Below are 21,520 nucleotides of genomic sequence, written 5' to 3'. Positions count from 1 at the left end.
GGAAGAGAGGGAGGGGGTTGGCCACCACACCAGCCGCACCACCCAAAGGCACCAAGGCCGGTGCCCCTCTCCGCAAACCCTAGCCGACCTCCCTCCTCCCAATTCTCCTGTAGCGCTTAGGCGAAGCCCTGCCGGAGATCTCCACCACCTCCGACACCATGCCTTCTGTGACGCCCCGGAACCGGTACCATGAGGATTCCAGCGATCCTGCCGAAATCCGCACGATATCGATTTCGAGACGCCCTCCGACACGACGTGCGCGACGAATCACACACGTGATGCCAGAGGAATTAACACGAGCAGTAACATTACAACAGGATTACAATAGAGCCCACAAGATACATATATTACAACAACGACTCCAACGAGTCAAAATACAAATATACAATACAAAGATCCAAATCATACAGAAGATCGAATACGTCCGAGTACGGACAAGATACAAATTGGACTAAGAGTCCTGAAGATAACCAGTAGCGTCCATAACTCTGCCCAGGCCAAGCCGGAAGGGTAACCTTGCTAACGTCGTCATCTTGTACCTGTCAAAGTCGGGCCATCGGTTGCCGACAAAAGGGAGGAAGCAAAAGAGAAAGGGGAAAAGGCGAGAGTAAGTACCAAGGAACGAACTCCGGTACGTACTTAGCGAGACTAGAAATGGCTATGCTCGCCGGGCGAGTATAAATATATATTGCCGGGGGCTATATGGTAGGTTTAGCGGCAGCAAAACTATAACCAATAGAGACACGCTACAACATCCGTCTACTCAGAGAAGATAAGAGAGCGCACAAGGTAACAGATAAATACTACACAAACATAACCCAGCCGGTTACCCATATCCCCTCCAACAATTGCGAAGAGGCAATGTAAAAGGCACTCAACAGTGGACAAGTTTTATTAGGTATCGTTTGTAGTAGTGCTATATTACTACGCAAGTTATTAACAGATTATTAGCAACAAAGATAACAGTGTAAGTTGTTCTATGATCAAGCTATACAATTTCAAGTCGTCCATAACCGCGGACACGGCTTATCGATAAGATGTACACCCTGCAGGGGTTGCCCAAATGTAACCATTCGCATGCTCGACCCACTTACGACAGGTGGATGTCTCACAACAAGACCGTTCCCAGTTCAACAAGAAAGTCTAGGGGGGCCACCCGACTAAGCTACCTATAACGAAGTCCGGCCGTACTCCGAAGCGGACTCAGGGTTTGCGTTAACGGCTAGGCGTGCAAACCACACGCTTCGCTAAACGTTCCGCAGGGTACAGTACAGAATATAAACACCCGAAGGCAACAGGAAGTAAACACCCGAAGGCAACAGTATATAAACATGCATGCGCCAAATAAAACCAAGGTTGTGGCCCCCTTTTCAACTGACTTGAGAAAAGGTAATGGGTGAGGGGGGTCCCAATAATCGTCCCCACGCATGGGTAGAGCGCTCAATCTCGGAACAGATAACAAGAACTCGGGTCCTAGGGGACATTAGCGAGTCAAAGTTCCGATGCTTTCGCAAAGGGGCTCACAGATGCCTCTGCTTACAATTTTAGTTGTTAACAAATAAGTAAAGCATGTGTATCTCCAACAACTGATATAGCATGTGATAACCTCCCAACAACCCAACATATCCCGATAACAGATCGAGATAAACAACAGAGCCTAAACACGCCTACGACTCGCAAGGCTCAAACATCAAGCAACGGCTATGGGTAAGGAAGGATACATATAGGATTATTATGGTAATCAAGTGGAATAGGACACGTGACTCGATAAGAATCGCAACATAAGGATAGCAATGCGAGTGAGAGCATAAGATAGGTGAAGAGAGGGGGGGCTCGCCTGTGAAAAGCTGCAGAAGAACTTGTCGGAGAACTCGTCGTATCTCACATCACCACTTCGTGATCCTATCCGGGAAGAAGCAAATGCTGGAACACACAATGCATGCAATCTTACTACTACGGAAGAAGAATCGGCATGATCAAGATAATATGCATGACATGGCAAATATGATGCGGTGCAACTTATCCAATTAAGCGGAATCGGAATCCGGACAAACAATTATTAGGTTCAAGTTATTTTTCTACCCCGCATATTAAATGTTGATTAGCATGGCAAAGACATGGCATGGGTGCGCTACACAAATTTAAATGGAACCGGGATAAGAGATAAGTAGTCCCGCACAATCCCATATTTATTTAGGTGATTCACTATTTATCCGAACCCACAAGATATGCAATGAAATGCGAGACATGTTGATATGATGAATGCAACAAGTTGTAGATGGCTCATTTATAAAATAGGTATAGGTTAGGGTTTGGTTCTCACGAAACGAAGAGGGTCGCCGGATTGAAGAGGAAGAGGATGAAGCCGGGGTCTCGATCTTCGGATCCGGGAAGGAGAACTTGATTCGATGGCGGTGGTCTTCGGTTTCGGCTTCGTTTGCTAATGGTGGACTTGGATCCACGCCGGGGTTCTAGGGATGCTTCAATCGAAGACGAAGTGACGAACTTGGCGGCACGAAAAGAAGTAGACCTTGGCGGCACCACGAGTTCCTTGCGTTGGCTGGCCGGAGTGAACTCGTAGCCTCTTCACACAGTAGCTCTCGCTGCAGTAACACACCCCAGACCACAACAACATCACATCTTCAACAGTAGCAGCAGCATAGCAAAGTGCAGAGATACGGCGATGGTTTATTTCCTGTGAGAAGTGATTCAATTTTCAGGCAATAGGACAAACAGCTTATGTACATGCCAAGGAGCAGACACGAAGGAGGAGACGACCATCGGAGTTGAAACGGGGACAGCACGTACTGTCGGTCACCATCCCTGGCCACGAAAGGCACCATGGAGCGGCCGAGGAGACCGTGGTGACGAGGCGTCTGCGCGCAAGGGCGACGGCGAGCGCTGCGCAGCAGCTGCCGGAGCCAGAGCAGAAGGGCGCGGAGGAGCGGACGCCAGGGCCGGAGAGGAGGAGGCGGGGTCGACGGGATGCATCAAACGCGGTTCCTGGCGGCGCGGAGAGGATGGGGAAGGGCGCGGTCGTGTGCGACGCGGCCAGAGAACGGGAGACTGCGGCGGTCGTGGGTCGACGAGGTCGGGGACGTCACGGGTTGAGACGGCAGAGCAGCTGGCCGCGGCCACGGCGAGGAAGAGGGGCGTCCGCCGGGGAAGGAGGGGGACGCGCGGCCGGAGACAGGCCAGGGCGGGAGAGGGCCAGGCAGTGGCGAGGAGGAGAGTGCGCGGCGTCGAGCGGGCGGCTCGCTCGATGCGGGCGAAGAGGCGCTCGTGCCAGGGTCACGGGTTCGAGCGGGTGAGAGGCTGAGAGGGGGAGGACCCGATCGCGTTTAGGAAAGAAGGAGAGGGGGGCGGCTGCAAAAACGCCAGAGGAGGGTTTGTGAGTTTAGGGTTTTCCTGGGGAGCTCCGGGCGGGCCAAGCTAGGCCGGATTTGGGGCGCCGGCTGGGCCTGGCCGGTTGGGAGTGCTGCTCCCTTTTTTTTGTTTAAAAACTGTTTGCTTTTATTATTTTTTTCCTGTTTGTTTACAAAATCATTTTAAATAGTTTTTATATAGTAAATTAAGTAGAGAAAATTATATTTTCATTTGAGATTAAAAGAGGGGAATAATTTAGCAATAAAATAAGGTTTAATAAAATAACTTTGGAGTTCAAAAACATGTATGATGCCATGATGATGCATAAAGCAAAAAGAACAAACAAATCTAATAGGGGTGCTACCCTGGGCCGTTACAATCGACACCACTAACAAGGGATCGCGCCCCGAGATCCCACGTCCAGGTACGAGGGAGAGAGGTGAACTATCGGATCTTCAGGCGACGTGTCGATCTCCTCGACACCACTAACAAGAAGTCTTGCTCCATGTAGAACGGTCGACACCACCAACAAGAAGTCGGCGTTCCGTTGGCGATGATGTGCTTCTGTCGAGAGCCTCGGTCGCAGATGATCAAGCGCCGTACACAAAGATGGAAGGAGTAAGAATCACATTGATCCACCCATTCAAGTAGCATGAGCGAATAATAAGAGTAGTCGGTATGGTCGCGACTCCATCCCGCACTCAAAGTATTACTCTGTACATGAATAAGAGAATCGCGCAACCAACTCCAGGAATACAGATCGACGATCTTGGTAAACAGCGGCATCGAAGGTTCAAGAGGTCAAAAACACAAGGGATGGAGGAAGAATCACATAATCCGAGATGGCGTCAACAAAGAAGACAAAGGTTAGCCGTCGGTGATGTTCTTCTGTCAGAAAGGTCTCCAGAGATCGGTCCTATTAGGTTAAGGGAGAGATCGTCCAACCCACGTGGAAGCCTAAGACTCAGAGAAGCAGATAAGAGAAGATTCAAAACGCGCAAAGGTAAGAAGAGAAAGAATATGAGTAAGGAGAAAAGTCAGAACTAATCAGATCTATCAAACGAATTTTAGAAAATAGTTTTCGACACTAGACACAACGTCCATTGGCAAGGTTATCCTACAGGCTGGACTAGTGGGGTACCGCAACCTGAGCTCTGATACCAACTTGTGACGCCCCGGAACCAGTACCATGAGGATTCCAGCGATCCCGCCAAAACCCGCACGATATCGATTTCGAGACGCCCTCCGACACGACGTGCGCGACGAATCACACACGTGATGCCAGAGGAATTAACACGAGCGGTAACATTACAACAGGATTACAATAGAGCCCACAAGATACATATATTACAACAACGACTCCAACGAGTCAAATACAAATATACAATACAAAGATCCAAATCATACAGAAGATCGAATACGTCCGAGTACGGATAATATACAAATTGGACTAAGAGTCCTGAAGATAACCAGTAGCATCCATAACCCTGCCCTGGCCAAGCCGGAAGGGTAACCTTGCTAACGTCGTTATCTTGTACCTGTCAAAGTCGGGCCATTGGTTGCCGACAAAAGGGAGGAAGCAAAAGAGAAAGGGGAAAAGGCGAGAGTAAGTACCAAGGAACGAACTCCGGCACGTACTTAGCGAGACTAGAAATGGCTATGCTCGCCGGGCGAGTATAAATATATATCGCCGGGGGCTATATGGTAGGTTTAGCGGCAGTAAAACTATAACCAATAGAGACACGCTACAACATCCGTCTACTCAGAGAAGATAAGAGAGCGCACAAGGTAACAGATAAATACTACACAAACATAACCCAGCCGGTTACCCATATCCCCTCCAACAATTGCGAAGAGGCAATGTAAAAGGCACTCAACGGTGGACAAGTTTTATTAGGTATCGTTTGTAGTAGTGCTATATTACTACGCAAGTTATTAACAGATTATTAGCAACAAAGATAACAGTGTAAGTTGTTCTATGATCAAGCTATACAATTCCAAGTCGTCCATAACCGCGGACACGGCTTATCGATAAGATGTACACCCTGCAGGGGTTGCCCAAATGTAACCATACGCATGCTCGACCCACTTACGACAGGTGGATGTCTCACAACAAGACCGTTCCCAGTTCAACAAGAAAGTCTAGGGGGGCCACCCGACTAAGCTACCCCTAACGAAGTCCGGCCGTACTCCGAAGCGGACGACTCAGGGTTTGGTTAATGGCTAGGCGTGCAAACCACACGCTTCGCTAAACGTTCCGCAGGGTACAGTACAGAAAATAAACACCCGAAGGCAACAGGAAGTAAACACCCGAAGGCAACAGTATATAAACATGCATGCGCCAAATAAAACCAAGGTTGTGGCCCCCTTTTCAACTGACTTGAGAAAAGGTAATGGGTGAGGGGGGGTCCCAATAATCGTCCCCACGCATGGGTAGAGCGCTCAATCTCGGAACAGATAACAAGAACTCGGGTCCTAGGGGACATTAGCGAGTCAAAGTTCCGATGCTTTCGCAAAGGGGCTCACAGATGCCTCTGCTTACAATTTTAGTTGTTAACAAATAAGTAAGCATGTGTATCTCCAACAACTGATATAGCATGTGATAACCTCCCAACAACCCAACATATCCCGATAACAGATCGAGATAAACAACAGAGCCTAAACACGCCTACGACTCGCAAGGCTCAAACATCAAACAACGGCTATGGGTAAGGAAGGATACATATAGGATTATTATGGTAAACAAGTGGAATAGGACACGTGACTCGATAAGAATCGCAACATAAGGATAGCAATGCGAGGGAGAGCATAAGATAGGTGAAGAGAGGGGAGGCTCGCCTGTGAAAAGCTGTAGAAGAACTTGTCGGAGAACTCGTCGTATCTCACATCACCACTTCGTGATCCTATCCGGAAAGAAGCAAATGCTGGAACACACAATGCATGCAATCTTACTACTACGGAAGAAGAATCGGCATGATCAAAATAATATGCATGACATGGCAAATATGATGCGGTGCAACTTATCCAATTAAGCGGAATCGGAATCCGGACAAACAATTATTAGGTTCAAGTTATTTTTCTACCCCGCATATTAAATGTTGATTAGCATGGCAAAGACATGGCATGGGTGCGCTACACAAATTTAAATGGAACCGGGATAAGAGATAAGTAGTCCCGCACAATCCCATATTTATTTAGGTGATTCACTATTTATCCGAACCCACAAGATATGCAATGAAATGCGAGACATGTTGATATGATGAATGCAACAAGTTGTAGATGGCTCATTTATAAAATAGGTATAGGTTAGGGTTTGGTTCTCACGAAACAAAGAGGGTCGCCGGATTGAAGAGGAAGAGGATGAAGCCGGGGTCTCGATCTTCGGATCCAGGAAGGAGAACTTGATTCGATGGCGGTGGTCTTCGGTTTCGGCTTCGTTTGCTAATGGTGGACTTGGATCCACGCCGGGGTTCTAGGGATGCTTCAATCGAAGACGAAGTGACGAACTTGGTGGCACGAAAAGAAGTAGACCTTGGCGGCACCACGAGTTCCTTGCGTTGGCTGGCCGGAGTGAACTTGTAGCCTCTTCACGCAGTAGCTCTCGCTGCAGTAACACACCCCAGACCACAACAACATCACATCTTCAACAGTAGCAGTAGCATAGCAAAGTGCAGAGATACGGCGATGGTTTATTTCCTGTGAGAAGTGATTCAATTTTCAGGCAATAGGACAAACAGCTTATGTACATGCCAAGGAGCAGACACGAAGGAGGAGACGGCCATCGGAGTTGAAACGGGGACAGCACGTACTGCCGGTCACCATCCCTGGCCACGGAAGGCACCATGGAGCGGCCGAGGAGACCGTGGTGACGAGGCGTCTGTGCGCGAGGGCCACGGCGAGCGCTGCGCAGCAGCTGCCGGAGCCAGAGCAGAAGGGCGCGGAGGAGCGGACGCCAGGGCCGGAGAGGAGGAGGCGGGGTCGACGGGATGCATCAGACGCGGTTCCTGGCGGCGCGGAGAGGATGGGGAAGGGCGCGGTCGCGTGCGACGCGGCCAGAGAACGGGAGACTGCGGCGGCCGTGGGTCGACGAGGTCGGGGACGTCACGGGTTGAGGTGGCAGAGCAGCTGGCCGCGGCCACTGCGAGGAAGAGGGGCGTCCGCCGGGGAAGGAGGGGGACGCGCGGCCGGAGACAGGCCAGGGCGGGAGAGGGCCAGGCGGTCGCGAGGAGGAGAGTGCGCGGCATCGAGCGGGCGGCTCGCTCGATGCGGGCGAAGAGGCGCTCGTGCCAGGGTCACGGGTTCGAGCGGGTGAGAGGCTGAGAGGGGGAGGACCCGATCGCGTTTAGGAAAGAAGGAGAGGGGCGCGGCTGCAAAAACGCCAGAGGAGGGTTTGTGAGTTTAGGGTTTTCCTGGGGAGCTCCGGGCGGGCCAAGCTAGGCCGGATTTGGGGCGCCGGCTGGGCCTTGGCTGGGCCTGGCTGGTTGGGAGTGCTGCTCCCTTTTTTTTGTTTAAAAACTGTTTGCTTTTATTATTTTTTTCCTGTTTGTTTACAAAATCATTTCAAATAGTTTTTATATAGTAAATTAAGTAGAGAAAATTATATTTTCATTTGAGATTAAAAGAGGGGAATAATTTAGCAATAAAATAAAGTTTAATAAAATAACTTTGGAGTTCAAAAACATGTATGATGCCATGATGATGCATAAAGAAAAAAGAACAAACAAATCTAATAGGGGTGCTACCCTGGGCCGTTACACCTTCGTGCTGTCGAGATTCCGAGGAGGATCTACTACATCCGCTGCCCGCTGGAACGGGGAGAAGGACGTCATCATCAACACCGAACGTGTGACTGAGTACGGAGGTGCTGCCCGACTGTGGCACCGTCAAGATCTTTTACGCGCTTTTGAAAGCGGCAAGTGATCGACTACATCAACAACGAGATCTAATCTCGTAGGCTTTGGAATCTTCGAGGGTTAGTCTCATGATCTTCTCGTTGCTACCATTTACTAGATTGGATCTTGGTTTGTTGTTTGTTCTTTCGGTAGGAATTTTTTGTTTTCTATGCTACGAATCCCATCAGTGGTATCAGAGCCGTGTCTATGCATAGATTGGTTGCACGAGTAGAACTCAATGGATTTGTGCGCGTTGATGTTTTTGTTGTTTATAGTTAGTGTACTTTGCATCTTGCGGGATGGTGGGATGAAGCGACTCGGGCTAAGTTTACATGATCGCGTTCATGAGACTTGCTCCACGCTTGACATGCAACTTGTATTGCATATGTGCCTTTATGGGGGTCTGTCTCTCTCACCATAGTTAAGATTCAATTTACTCTTTCTATTGACAACACTAGTATCACCGTTGTGGTTCATGTTCGTAGGTAGATTGGATCTTACTCGAAAACCCTAAACCACGTAAAATATGCAAACCAAATTAGAGGCGTCTAACTTGTTTTTGCAGGGTTTGGCGATGTGATATGGCCATGATGTGATAATGAATATGTATGAGATGATCATTATTGTATTGTGACAACCGGCAGGAGCCTTTTGGTTGTCTTTATATTTCATGTAGTAGTATTATTTCAAAGTAGTTGTAATAGTTGCTACATGTGGTGAACAACCATGAAGACGGCGCCATGGACCTTGACGCACCGCCGACGATGATGGAGATCATGCGCGTGCTTTGGAGATGAAGATCAAAGGCGCGAGATAAAAGGGCCATATCATATCACATTATGAATTTCATGTGATGTTAATCCTTTATGCATCTTATCTTGCTTAGATCGCGATGATAGCATTATAAGATGATCCCTCACAATAATATCAAGATAATAAAGTGATCTCCCCTCGTATGCACCGTTGCTACAGTTTATCGTTTCGAAGCATCTCGTGATGATCGGATGTGATAGATTCTACGTTCACATACAACGGGTGTAAGCCATGTTGCACACGCGGAAATACTTGGGTTTGCTTGACGAGCCTAGCATGTACAGACATGGCCACGGAACACAGGAAAGCAAAAGGTTGAACATGAGTCATATGGATGATATGATCAACATGTTGATGTTCACCACTGAAACTACATCATCTCACGTGATGATCGGTTTTGGTGTAGTGGATATGGATCGTGTGCCACTAAACAACTATGAGGGATGTTGTATTAAGTGAGAGTTCATTAGTAATTAGATTAAAACATGAACTAATTATCATGAACATAGTCTGAATAGTATTTTGAATTAAATTTGTAGAATTGGCATCCGTTATCTACCATGCGCTATTCTTATAATTGAGATATAAATACTATTAAGTCTGATAAGAAACTTTACGGGCTGGTACCGTATTGTTAAAGAATCAAGAAATGATTAAGTCCTATTGCAAACTTTTAGTAAACCTCACATTGCTGATTCAAGGAGCAATGGTTTCATTTAGTACCTAAAATCATCTTGTCTCCGTGAAACTTGAAGTTCAAAACCGTTTGGAAAGTAAGGAGCTAAAAATTTTGTTTTCAGAAATAAGCGAGGTATGAGATATATGTGATATCTAAGACCTTATTGCAAGATGATAGAATATAATCTAGTGAGACTACATAAACTCATAAGTTTTATGGGAATGTACGAAGGTTGAAGACGCTAGGCGTCCCAATCCTCCAACTAATTGGGCACTAACGATATTCGCATATCCATGAAATGGTCGTCCTTAGTATGCACCGTTGCTAAGACTCGTCGTTCGAAGTGATCGGGTGTTATAGATTCTATATGTGCATACAACGGGTGCAAGCCAGGTTTGCACATGAGAATACTGAGGTTAAACTTTACGAGCCTAGTGATACGCGTACATCACGCGTCCGTTTGGAACCCCAAGAGGAAGGTGTGATGCGTACAGCAGCAAGTTTTCCCTTAGTAAGAAACCAAGGTTTATCGAACCAGTAGGAGCCAAGAAGCACGTTGAAGGTTGATGGTGGTGGAGTGTAGTGCGGCGCAACACCAGGGATTCCGGCGCCAACGTGGAACTTGCACAACTCAACCAAAGTACTTTGCCCCAACGTAACAGTGAGGTTGTCAATCTCACCGGCTTGCTGTAACAAAGGATTAGATGTATAGTGTGGATGATGATGTTTGCAAAGAACAGTAAGAACAAGTATTGCAGTAGATTGTATTCGATGTAAAAGAATGGATCGGGGTCCACAGTTCACTAGTGGTGTCTCTCCAATAAGAAATAGCATGTTGGGTGAACAAATTACAGTTGGGCAATTGAAAAATAAAGAGGGCATAACAATGCACATACATATTATGATGAGTAGTGTGAGATTCAATTGGGCATTACGACAAAGTACATAGACCGCTATCCAGCATGCATCTATGCCTAAAAAGTCCACCTTCGGGTTAGCATCCGCACCCCTTCCAGTATTAAGTTTCAAACAACAGACAATTGCATTAAGTATGGTGTGTAATGTAATCAACACAAATATCCTTAGACATAGCATTGATGTTTTATCCCTAGTGGCAACAGCACATCCACAACCTTAGGGGTTGCTGTCACTCCCCCAGATTTAATGGAGACATGAACCCACTATCGAGCATAAATACTCCCTCTTGGAGTTACAAGTATCAACTTGGCCAGAGCCTCTACTAGCAACAGAGAGCATGCAAGATCATAAACAACACATAGATAGATTGATAATCAACATAACATAGTATTCCATATTCATCGGATCCCAACAAACGCAACATGTAGCATTACAAATAGATGATCTTGATCATGTTAGGCAGCTCACAAGATCGAACAATGATAGCACAATGAGGAGAAGACAACCATCTAGCTACTGCTATGGACCCATAGTCCAGGGGTGAACTACTCACACATCACTCCGGAGGCGATCATGGCGATGAAGAGTCCTCCGGGAGATGATTCCCCTCTTCGGCAGGGTGCCGAAGGCGATCTCCTGAATCCCCCGAGATGGGATTGGCAGCGGCGGCGTCTCTGGAAGGTTTTTCGTATCGTGGCTCTCGGTACTGGGGTATTCTCGACGAAGGCTTTAAGTAGGCGGAAGGGTAGGTTTAGGGGTAACACGAGGGCCCCACACAACAGGGCGGCGCGGCCCCACCCTTGGCCGCGCGGCCCTGGCGTGGCGGCGCCTCGTCGCCCCACTTCGTTTCCCTTTTGGTCTTCTGGAAGCTTCGTGGAAAAATAAGACCCTGGGCGTTGATTTCGTCCAATTCCGAGAATATTTCCTTTGTAGGATTTCTGAAACCAAAAACAGCAGAAAACAGCAACTGGCTCTTCGGCATCTTGTCAATAGTTAGTGCCGGAAAATGCATAAATATGACATAAAGTGTGTATAAAACATGTGAGTATCATCATAAATGTAGCATGGAACATAAGAAATTATAGATACGTTTGAGACGTATCAAGCATCCCCAAGCTTAGTTCCTACTCGTCCTCGAGTAGGTAAACGATTACAAAGATAATTTCTGAAGTGACATGCTATCATAATCTTGATCAATACTATTGTAAAGCACATGAGATGAATGCAGCGATTCGAAGCAATGGTAAAGACAATGAGTAAACAACTGAATCATATAGCAAAGACTTTTCATGAATAGTACTTTCAAGACAAGCATCAATAAGACTTGCATAAGAGTTAACTCATAAAGCAATAAATTCAAAGTAGAAAGCTTTGAAGCAACACAAAGGAATATATAAGTTTCAGCGGTTGCTTTCAACTTCAACATGTATATCTCATGGATATTTGTCAACATAAAGCAATATAACAAGTGCAATAGGTAAACATGTAAGAATCAATGCACAGTTAACACAAGTGTTTGCTTCTAAGATAGAAGGAAGTAGGTAAACTGACTCAACATAAAAGTAGAAGAATGGCCCTTCGCAGAGGGAAGCATGGATTACTATATTTGTGCTAGAGCTTTTATTTTGAAAACAAGAAACAATTTTGTCAACGGTAGTAATAAAGCATATGTGTTATGTATAAGACATCCTATAAGTTGCAAGCCTCATGCATAGATTACCAATAGTGCTCGCACCTTGTCCTAATTAGCTTGGATTTACATGGATTATCATTGCATAGCATATGTTTTAACCAAGTGTCACAAAGGGGTACCTCTATGCCGCCTGTACAAAGGTCTAAGGAGAAAGCTCGCATTGGATTTCTCGCTTTTGATTATTCTCAACTTAGACATCCATACCGGGACAACATAGACAACAGATAATGGACTCCTCTTTAATGCATAAGCATTCAACAACAAATAATATTCTCATAAGAGATTGAGGATTGTTGTCCAAACTGAAGCTTCCACCATGGATCATGGCTTTAGTTAGCGGCCCAATGTTCTTCTCTAACAATATGCATACTCAAACCATTTGATCATGATAAATCACCCTTACTTCAGACAATACGAACATGCATAGCAACTCACATGATATTCAACAAAGTGAAATAGTTGATGGTGTCCCCAGAAACATGGTTACCGCTCAACAAGCAACTTATTAAGAAATAAGATACATAAGTTCATATTCAATACCACAATAGTTTTTAAGCTATTTTCCCATGAGCTATATATTGCAAAGACAAAGAATAGAATTTTAAAGGTAGCACTCAAGTAATTTACTTTGGAATGGCGGAGAAATACCATGTTGTAGGTAGGTATGGTGGACACAAATGGCATAGTTTTTGGCTCAAGGATTTTGGATGCACGAGAAGTAATCCCTCTCAGTACAAGGCTTAGGCTAGCAAGGTTGTTTGAAGCAAACACAAGTATGAACCGGTACAACAAAACTCACATAAGAACATATTGCAAGCATTATAAGACTCTACACTGTCTTCCTTGTTGTTCAAACACCTCACTAGAAAATATCTAGACTCTAGAGAGACCAATCATGCAAACCAAATTTTAACAAGCTCTATGTATTTCTTCATTAATAGGTGCAAAGTATATGATGCAAGAGCTTAAACATGAGCACAACAATTGCCAAGTATCAAATTATTCAAGACATTATACCAATTACCACATGTAGCATTTTCCGTTTCCAACCATAATAACAATTAACGAAGCAGTTTCAACCTTCGCCATGAACATTAAGAATAAAGCTAAGAACATATGTGTTCATATGCAACAGCGGAGCGTGTCTCTCTCCCACACAATGAATGCTAGGATCCAATTTTATTCAAACAAAAACAAAAACAAAACAAATAGACGCTCCAAGTAAAGCACATAAGATGTGACGGAATAAAAATATAGTTTCACTAGAGGTGACCTGATAATTTGTCGATGAAGAAGGGGATGCCTTGGGCATCCCCAAGCTTAGATGCTTGAGTCTTCTTGAAATATGCAGGGATGAACCACGGGGGCATCCCCAAGCTTAGAGCTTTCACTCTCCTTGATCATATTGCACTAGTAGAAAATGGAGCATCCATCTAAGCCTTTAGTACCGGTTCCCTTACGAACCGGTACTAAAGGCGGCATTAATACCGGTTCCGTGCGTGGGACATCAATACCGGTTCTTTAAGACCCTTTTATACCGGTTCGTGTTATGAACCGGTATGAAAGGTTTTGAACCAAGTTTCCAGGCGGTGGTGGGGCCAGGGTTGCACCTTTAGTACCGGTTCATGTAAGGAACCGGTACTAAAGGGTCTGTGCCCTATATCAGCGCGCCGCCGCGCGCCTGACACCCCCTGCATATCTCATTCTCCTTCTCCTCCTCTCACATTTCTAAATATTTTGCACCTCTCACACTCCAAATAATCTTCATTTTTCTCCACCATTTTAACAAGATTAACGGCATACATCTACCCAAGGGTTAGCAATATCATCCTTCCTTCCGACGTTTCTAATTTAGCTCATTTCTTTGGTAGTTTTAACTCGTACTATTTTTCTAGTGCAAGCAAGGTGTTCGATGAAATGCCTAAGTTAGGGATTTTATTTTATTTATATGCAATTTGAGCTGAAATTATGGTATGTTTTGTAGGTTTTAATTAGTATCATCCCCGTCCTTACCGCCGTCGATCTCCAGCGTCGTCCCCTAGCCGGCACGGTACCACCTCGGTGAGCCCCTCTTCTTTTTTATAAAAACAATTAGTTTTATGTGATGAACTTGAATATTAATTAAGTTGGTCACTCATATATCCACGATGTTGTGTACTTAATGATTTTTGATATACATATAAAATGCAGATGAGTCGACAATGGATGTACGGTGACCGGTGCCATCCCGAGTTCATTAATGGCATGCATTATTTTCTCAACGTGGCTGAGGCAAACATGCGGTCGAATGGTTTCATGTATTGTCCATGTAGTTCCTGTAAGAATATGAAGGATTACTCTACCTCGAAGACCCTTCACGTCCACCTGCTGGAGAACGGTTTCATGCCCAGCTATAATTGTTGGACCAAGCACGGAGAAAGAGGGGTTATATTGGAAGACAACGAAGAAGAGGATAGTGACAACTATCCCTTATTCACTGAAGACGGTGATAGTATAATGGGGGAAGACGAAGCTGAAGAAGAGCCCATTTTCGATGAGCCGATTTTTGATGACCCGGATGACGATTTGGGTCGGGCCATTCTTGATGCGAAGATGAACTGCGCAAATGAAAAGGAGAGGTTGAAGTTGGAGAAAATGTTAGAGGATCACAACAAACTGTTGTACCCAAATTGCGAAAATGGTCAGAAAAAGCTGGGTACCACGCTGGAATTGCTGCAGTGGAAGGCAGAGAATGGTACTTCTGACAAGGGATTTGAAAAGTTGCTGAAAATAATAAAGAAGATTCTTCCAGGGGAGAACGTATTGCCCTCTAGCACGTACGAAGCAAAGAAGGTTGTCTGCCCTCTAGGATTAGAGGTGCAGAAGATACATGCATGCATCAATGACTGCATCCTCTACCGCGGGGAGAACGAGAATTTGAATGCATGCCCGGTATGTAGTGCATTCAGGTATAAGATCAGGCGAGATGACCCTGGCGATGTTGAGGGCGAGTCCACCCCCAGGAAGAGGGTTCCTGCGAAGGTGATGTGGTATGCTCCTATAGTACCACGGTTGAAACGTTTGTTCCAGAACAAAGAGCATGCCAAGTTGTTGCGATGGCACAAAGAGGACCGTAAGAAAGATGTGATGCTGAGACACCCTGCTGACGGGTCGCAGTGGAGAAAAATCGACAGAGAGTTCAAGTCATTTTCAGATGATGCAAGGAACTTAAGATTTGGTCTAAGTACAGATGGCTTTAATCCTTTCGGGGAGCAGAGCTCCAGTCATAGCACCTGGCCAGTGACTCTATGTATCTATAACCTTCCTCCTTGGTTGTGCATGAAGCGGAAGTTCATTATGATGCCAGTGCTCATCCAGGGCCCGAAGCAACCCGACAACGACATTGATGTGTACCTGAGGCCATTGGTTGAAGAACTTTTAGAGTTGTGGCGTGACGAAGGTGTACCTGTGTGGGATGAGCACGAACAAAAGGAATTTAACCTACGAGCATTGTTATTTGTAACCATCAATGATTGGCCTGCTCTTGGTAACATTTCAGGGCAGTCAAACAAGGGATACAATGAATGCACACACTGTTTAGGTGAGACTGACAGTAATTATTTGGGAAACAAGAATGTGTACCTGGGGCATCGTCGATTTCTTCCAAAACAACATCACGTAAGAAAGAGAGGAAAGCATTTCGGAGGTGAGGCAGATAACCGAACGAAGCCTACCCGCCCCTCGGGGAAGTTATATATGATATGGTCAAGGATTTAAAAGTGATCTTTGGAAAGGGTCCCGGCGGACAATCTGTTCCGCATGATGTTGATGGACACGTACCCATGTGGAAGAAGAAGTCGATATTTTGGGAGCTACCCTACTGGAAGTTCTTAGAGGTTCACTCTGCAATCGAAGTGATGCACGTGAAGAAAAATCTTTGCGTGAACCTGCTAAACTTCTTGGGCGTGTATGGGAAGACAAAAGATACACCGGATGCACGGCAGGACCAGCAAAGTATCCACGAAGGAAACAACCTGAATCCAGAGAAGTATCAAGGTCCTGCCAGCTACGCTCTTACCAAAGAGGAGAAGGAGATCTTTTTTGAAGTCCTGAGTAGCATCAAGGTCCCGTCTGGCTTCTCGTCGAATATAAAGGGAATAATAAACATGTCGGAGAAAAAGTTTCAAAACCTAAAGTCTCATGACTGCCACGTGATTATGACACAATTACTTCCAGTTGCATTGAGGGGGCTTCTTCCGGAAAATGTTCGAGTACCCATTGTGAAGCTATGTGCGTTCCTCAATGCAATTTCTCAGAAGGTGATCAATCCACTTACTCTACAAAATTTATAGAAGGATGTGGTCCAATGTCTAGTCAGCTTCGAGTTGGTGTTCCCACCATCCTTCTTCAATATTATGACACATCTCCTAGTTCACCTGGTCGAAGAGATTGGCGTTCTCGGTCCTGTATTTCTACACAACATGTTCCCCTTTGAGAGATTCATGGGAGTCTTAAAGAAGTACGTTCATAACCGTGCTAGGCCAGAAGGAAGCATCTCCAAGGGCTATGGAACAGAGGAGGTCATTGAGTTTTGTGTTGACTTTATTCCTGACCTTAAGCCGATCGGTGTTCCTGAATCGCGCTATGAGGGGAGACTGCGTGGAAAAGGCACGCTAGGAAAGAAATCAGCAACGTGCATGGACGGACATTCTTTCACTCAAGCACACTACACAGTTCTACATAATTCCATCTTGGTGGCTCCGTACAAAAAGGAACACAAGGATATCTTACGCTCTAAATACCCGGAGCAACGTGAAGATTGGATTGATGGAGAACACATGAAGACTTTCGGCGGTTGGTTGGAAACACGTCTCATGAATGTCACCGATGATGAGCAGCTGTACTTGTTGGCCAAGCAACCATCTTCTACTATATCGACTTTTCAAGGGTACGAGATTAATGGGAACACATTTTACACTTTCGCCCAAGACAAAAAGAGCACCAACCAAAACACTGGTGTCCGCTTTGATGCAGAAGATGACAATGGGAACAAGGTCACATATTATGGGTACATAGAGGAGATATGGGAACTTGACTATGGACCTAATTTCAAGGTCCCTTTGTTCTGGTGCAAATGGTTCAACCTGAAAGACGGGGTACAGGTAGACCCGCAGTACGGAATGACTACAGTGGATTTCAAGAATCTAGGGTACGGCACCGAACCATTCGTCCTAGCCAGTGAAGTGGCTCAGGTTTTTTATGTGAAGGATATGTCTAGCAAACCGAAAAAAGAAAAGAAAGGCAAGAGGACACATCATACGATGAGCCAACGCGGCACATAGTTCTTTCAGGAAAAAGAAACATCGTGGGAGTAGAGGACAAGACAGACATGTCAGAAGATTATAATAAGTTTGACGATATTCCACCCTTCAAGGTAAAAATTGACCCAAGCATCATCTTAAACAATGAAGATTGTCCATGGTTGCGTCGCAGTAAGAAGAAAGGGAAACAGACGAAGAAAACTCAGAAGACTAGCTAGCTACATATAGGGATCATAACTTGTGTATCTCAATATGGAAATCACTTTTGTGTAATGATGTTACTGTATGTAAGATATTAACAATGGAGATGGTTGGCTTGTTTTACTAGTTAAGTAGCTTTCACGGGCTTGCAGGGAAATTTTTCTGAGGCGGAACTTCCGAATATGCCATATATAGGGCATGTGCACCAAGGGCATATTCGACAAGTTCCGCCACGGGAGATTTCCCAACCCTTTCCCCAACATTGTTAGAGGAGATGGGGAGTCTTTCAAGGGCTTGCAGGGAAATTTTTCCGAGGCGGAACTTCCGAAGATGCCATAGGGCGTGTGCACCAAGGGCATCTTCGACAAGTTCCACCACGGGAGATTTCCCAACCCTTTCCTCCATCCATGGTGATGAAAATCTCCATCCATGTTGGCTTGTTGAGCTGCTTCCCATGGTGTATCGATGCTCCTTTTATAGGCACGGCGCCGCTTCTACTTTGTCTTCTTCTTCATCCGACAGGGCGTCGTGCGCTACATACTTTATCTCATCGAACATGGCGTCCTTATCCTGCTGACAGCTTTAGTACCGGTTGCACCCACCAACCGGTACTAAAGGTGTAACACCCCAAATTTCAATAAAAAGAAAGTTAGAGAAATCCAGAAAGCGAATTTTCAAACCAACAAAAACTTTTCTATTTGCATATAGTACCATGCATAGGACTTGTGCATTTGAGTGATATGCCATGATGATTGCTTTTACTTGTATTTGATATGCTCTAAAACCCTAGTGTGATCATATGAAGATCACCAACCAAATAAATCAAAGAGGAAGAAATTCCATTAAATGGAAAACCCTAAAAACCCTCACATGTGCCCTATGGCATTTTTATAAATTTTGACCCTAGACCTATCTGGTCTTCACCATTAGTTGAATAATGTTATTAAACACTTATTACAACTTTTGGAATCAAAGTTTCACAATTCAAATGAATTTCAAACACAAATCCCACTCACATATGATAATGGTCAAATCTGCCAAATTTAGTCTGATCACTACTTTGAGCCCCTGCAATTCAAATTTCTCAAACTAAACCTTGCTAACTCTTTGCACCTCATCCAAGACAACATTAAGGTGAACACTTTTTGTAAAGATCACCATGCCAAATTCTTTCTTGATCAATAGCTATGCTCATCCAAAGTTGCAACATTTTAACAAGTGGAACAATCTCACACTTGTCAATTTTTGCAATTCTTTGAATTCAACCATTCCACCACCACACCTCATCTTCTCTGGTCATTTCTAACTAAATCAAACACACACTTTTCAAATTGGGCAACCATTTGAATTGAATCAAATTTGGACAAATTCATCAACTTCCAAATATGGCACTATTTGCCACTATTGCAAATAGTGAATCTACTCAACCTCATCTACCCTAACCTACCCCATTTGGTCCCCTGGTTCCCTTAATCCATTTCAATGCCAAATAGCAACCCTAGGAGAGGGCTAACAAGGCATGGACATGGCCATGCCGGCCATGTCGCCACCATGCCGAGCCTCCCCTCTCTCCCTTGCTCGCCACCCCTGCCCACCTTGCCCTGGCTCGCCACCTCGCTCCTCTACGTCGCCTAGCACCGGCCATTGTCGAGGAGGAGCACTGCACCAGCCAGACACGCGCGCGCCCATGGCGGCCAGCATGCCGTGGACGTCGCACGAGAGCGCGCCACGGGCACCCTCTGGCCACCTGCCGCCTCGACGCCCTGCGCAGCTTCTGGCCCCCTTTCTTCACCAAGCACACCGCCGTGACACCTCAGCCCCGCCAGACACGCGCCCAGCACCAACCCGTGACCGCCGGCGCCGGAGACGACGACCTGTTCCCGTAAACGCCGCGGCCATCGTGGAAGCAATGTGACCAAACCAGGAGCCGCCCGACCCAGCTGTCGCCACCATTCGCTTCGCCTGGACAAGGAGAACGTTGCCACGCCCTCGCCTGGCTCGACCGCTCGCCGGAGACGCCGCGAGCATGTCGACCACCACCCTGCCCCGCAACCCTCACTCGCTTCTATAAATACCGCGTTCCCTGGAAGCAACGGAGCACACCATCTCACTCCCCATCCTTCACCACTTCTCCTCGCACCGTTAGCCACCTCGATCGTCGCCGGAGCAAGGCCAATTGCAAGATCGGAGCCGCGGAAGCCCTGGAGCAATCGCCATTGATCCAGGCCACCTCGAGCTCTGCCACTGCTACCAGCTGCTTCGCCGTCGTCCACATCTACCTCGCGCACACTGCCATACCTTGCTAGAGCCGCGGTGAGCTCTCCCACCCCCTACTGCCACCGCCGCATCGTCGGGTTCTCGTCGGAGACGACGATGAACCACGGCTGTAGATCCGCGATCTAATCCAACGCCCCAGCTTCGCCCATACCGTTTCGGGTTTTAAAAGAGACTAACGGGTGGCCCCCACCCTGTCAGCAGGCCCGCGCGCACTGGATGCGTTGCTGGGCCGTTTTTCCTTTTTCAAACCGTTTCGGCCCACGTTGGTTTCCCGCCGGCCCTTTTTATTCAAACTTAGTTTAATTAATTCAAATGAATTTGAATACTGCCTCCACTTTGAAATTCAATAGTTTCAAATTGGCTAAACCAAATTTAGTGAATTTTATGTTGTTGGAAAGCCACTGTAATTCTCTACAACATGCCACTGGCCTGATGGTCAGATTCGTTGTAGAATAAATGTGATAAAAATAACAAGACAGGGACTTTTCCCTATTCAAATAATTCTTAAAAATCAACCAAAATAGATATTAAGTTAATTCAAACTCTAATAGTTCACATTTGACTTACACTAATTGTTTATGCAATAAAATGGTGTGGTCACTTTGTATGATCATGCCATAGTTTAAATGAATGGATAATATGGCTAGTCTAACTAGTTGATATTATCCAAAACTATTAAAGTAAATATTGTGAAGTCTTATACTTCATTTAAACTTGTCTCACATGAGTTCATGGGATGTTTGGACCCCTGGTCCCAAACTCTCTTATATGAATTACTTGAGATTTAAATGAAATGTAGTGTTATTTAAATAGTATGAGGTGATCTACCTCATTTAAATCATTTTCACAAATGATGATGATGAACATTTGACTTAGGTCAATATGAGTTCATACATGATTGTTTGAGAAATTAAATCTTAAGAAGATTTCAAGGAGAGGAAATTATTTCTCAAGAACCCTATGGAAACTATCATTTACATATTAAATACAAAGAAGTGAATTCTATTTAAACCCCACAACCCATGTACTCTAGTTAATTTATTTGTGTGCATAGAGTAGTTTGTGTGTTATATGTGATGTATGGAATAGCCATTGAATTAGTGAGTAATTATACTCGTATTCAAATTTAGACGGTAGCACCGGAGAGTACGCCGAAGAAGAAGGTTGCTACCAAGAGGAGGAGGAGGAACAGTTTGAGAACTACCAAGGCAAGCTATTATTCTTGCAAAGTGCAAAGCCCCTTGGGGCAAGGCACCATGATTCTTACCTTTTCTTACATGAGCCTATCCCAAGTTTCAAGTTTTTACTGGTTTTCTAAATGAGTTACTTTTATAGTTAACTTGGGTCAAAGTACAAGTTGATTACTATAGTAGTGAGTTAG

General features: G+C 45.5%; 1 long non-coding RNA gene across 1 annotated transcript; it reads right to left on the bottom strand.

Moving 5' to 3' along the window:
• Positions 1 to 327: 327 nt before the first annotated feature.
• LOC139837668 (uncharacterized) lies at positions 328 to 2,034 on the bottom strand. The gene is made up of 2 exons (XR_011754266.1): positions 1,838 to 2,034; positions 328 to 539 (listed from the first exon to the last, which is right to left on the bottom strand). It is a non-coding gene; the product is annotated as an uncharacterized lncRNA (long non-coding RNA).
• Between the last annotated feature and the right edge of the window lie 19,486 nt (positions 2,035 to 21,520).

This window comes from Lolium perenne, chromosome 3 (genome assembly GCF_019359855.2).
Source record: "Lolium perenne isolate Kyuss_39 chromosome 3, Kyuss_2.0, whole genome shotgun sequence".
NCBI lineage: Eukaryota > Viridiplantae > Streptophyta > Magnoliopsida > Poales > Poaceae > Lolium > Lolium perenne.
This window is presented reverse-complemented; position numbering and strand designations above follow the sequence as displayed.